Genomic DNA, 2,886 nt, shown 5'->3' with positions numbered 1-2,886 from the left:
GTTCTATTTCTTCTTTATCTAGCTTTGGGTGATTGTAGAGTTGTAGGAATTTGTCCATCTCCTCTAGATTGTTGAACTTGTTTCCATATAACTGTTCATAGTAGTTACTGATTATTCTTTTGATTTCTGCTGTGTCCGTTGTGATTTCTCCTCTTTCATTGATGATCCTGTTTATTTGTGCTTTCTCCCTTTTTTCCTTTGTGAGCCTGGCTAGGGGTTTGTCTATTTTATTTATTTTTCAAAGAACCAGCTCTTGGTTTCATTGATCTTTTGGATTGTTTTTTTAGTTTCAATTTCATTTATTTCTGCTTTGGTTTTTATTATTTCTTTTCTTCTACTGGTTTTGGGGTTTTTTTGTTGTTCTTTTTCTAGATCTTTGAGCTTCGAGATTAGGTTGTTTCTTTGAGTTCTTTCTTGTTTTTTTGATGTGAGCTTCTATTGCTATATATTTTCCTCTTATTACTGCTTTTGCTGCATCCCATACATTTAGGATATTGGTGTCCTCCTTGTCATTCAATTCAAAGAATATTTTAATTTCTTCTTTGATCTCCTCGTTAGTCCAGTGGTCTTCCAGTAGTGTGGCTTTTAATCTCCATGAGGTAGGATAGTTCCTTGCCTTCTTTTTATGATTTATTTCTAGTTTGATGCCTTCGTGGTCAGAAAAGATGGTTGGTATGATTTCAATCTTGGTGTATCTGTTGATGTTTGTCTTGTGCCCCAGTATGTGATCGATCCTGGAGAATGATCCGTGTGCGCTTGAGAAAAATGTGTACTCCGCGCAGGCTTACCGGCAGCCCGGGCTGTGTGCGCGTCTCCCGGGGTCTTTGTTCTTCTCTAATGGCGCCCGGAGCCGTTTGCTCACTGCCGTGGCGAATCCTGCAGGGTTCGCCTCAGATCCCGTTCAAGGGGTGTGGTGGCTGAAATAGTTCCTTTCCACTCCCAGTCCCGCTTGCTGAGTCGTTTGTTCTTGTGGGTCGTTTTGGTTTGTTGTTTTCCTCCTCTCTGCGGGTCGGAGAGTGCCGCCTCTGTGGGCGGGGGAGGGGAGCAGGGTTCTGCGCTTCCCTCCCTTCTAGTCCTCTTTTATGGCCACTTTCTTCTTCGGGCAGTTCGCTGGCGTCACCCGTTTATCTTCCGTGTCCCAGTTCTCTCTGGGACCTGCCGCTTTTCCTCCCTATTAACTTTTTTTAATGGGAGATCTTACTCGCAGCGTCTCCTCGCCGCCATGTTGTCTAAATTGTTTTTACTTAATTGTGTCCAAGTTCCACAGGATGAAAAATCATTTGTCTGTAGTCCATAATAAAGAGGTATCCATACTCCAAATATAAATTCTCTAGTGAGTAATCCGAGATGACATGTTATTATTACCATATGGTGTTAGAAAGGTCTGTGAGAGATTTTGACTACATCTTTTAAGAACAGTGGACTTAGAAACAAGTTTGAATACACTACCCTTGACTTGGCATGTGGAAATCCAAACAGGGCTGAGATGCACAAGATAAAGTGCAGCTTCCACAGAGTAGTCTAACTATTAACTGATGGAGATCAGTTGCCTAATTACAGATGACATCAGAAACCAGGACCCTTGTACTGAGCCACAAACAGGAATAGCCTTAAAGCAGGCGTAGGGGAAATGGTTTTCAGGCTTTTCTGCCCTCCCAACATTAGGATTGCCCTGCCTGAGGGGCACCTGCAGTTGTTATATTGTTGTAAGCTGTCTTGTTTACTTCTGTGGGCCAAGGGAGGAGTATTGAGATAGTCACCAAGAGAAGAGGCAGGAGAGAGGTAGGAGAGAGAAGGGGAAAAAGAAGCCAGAGAAGCCCAGAGTAAAGCCTTGCCAGTGGCTAGGAACTGGCCCCCTGGCACCCCTGCCTGCCGTGTACCTGGTTGCTGCAAAACATGTAAAGCTCAATAAAAGCCTGAGAAAGCCACTGAGGGCTCCAGGACTCTCCTTTACTGGGTCTCCTCGAATCATAGAAACCTGCTCAGTCCCCATCCTGGCACTACAGCAGGGAAAGCAAATGACTGAGCAAAGGAGTATGTATTCTCTCTGTAGAGACCCTGGTTCACAACACAACTATTTTAATGATGTCCTTATAGGCAGAAAATAGCATTATTGAGTCCTTCCAAAACAATCACAGTATGCTAAATACAGGATGGGGCATGAGTATTTATTATCCTTCAAAAGTTCACTCCAAGAAATTCTTAATAAAGGGGGAGGAGATGAAAATGAGCTATGTAATTTTTCCCAACCTCTAATTTGAAAATGTTGTCTGACTTGCCTCTGTACTCAGCTTAGGACATTGATTCTTTCATTCACTAGCCAGAAACCAGAGCCTGTGCTGGGCATTGAGGGGAACATGTATGAAATAGTCACAGGATGAAGAGAAGGTGAGTGGGAGTAATTTCAATACTGATTATGCTTCCTTTGAGGATTACCTTTAAAATAACATCACTGTATTTGCTATAGTTTTCTGAAAATACTTGGTTAACTGAATGAAGAAATGTTTTTAATCTAGAGATTCAAATTCAGTAAAAACACACCCTGACCAAGTGACATGCCAGCAATTTGACACAAAAGTTGTACTGGAGGTGGGAGCTACTCAACTGAAGAAATTGCTCTTTGGAGAGTCTTGATAGAGATCTCTTCAGGGATAGTTTCTTGTATTGATGATAATGGATTGATTTTATTTCCAATAGAAAATCCTTAGGAAATTCATTATCATCCTTTAGGACCAATGGATAAAAGAGGGAGAAAGCAGGTTGGCAAAGTTATGGATGTTCTTTCAGCCCAAACAACGTGGTAGTTGTTCAGTCTCAGAGTGTCTCTTGTTACTTTAATGGGATGGAAAGAACATTCATGTTGGTGCAACAGGTGAGATGATGTGT

Source organism: Talpa occidentalis, unplaced genomic scaffold, assembly GCF_014898055.3.
Source record: "Talpa occidentalis isolate TD23 unplaced genomic scaffold, MPIMG_talOcc4v2.1 talOcc4.5, whole genome shotgun sequence".
NCBI classification, from domain to species: domain Eukaryota; kingdom Metazoa; phylum Chordata; class Mammalia; order Eulipotyphla; family Talpidae; genus Talpa; species Talpa occidentalis.
The sequence above is the reverse complement of the archived record's forward strand: the minus strand, read 5'-3'. Positions refer to the sequence as shown.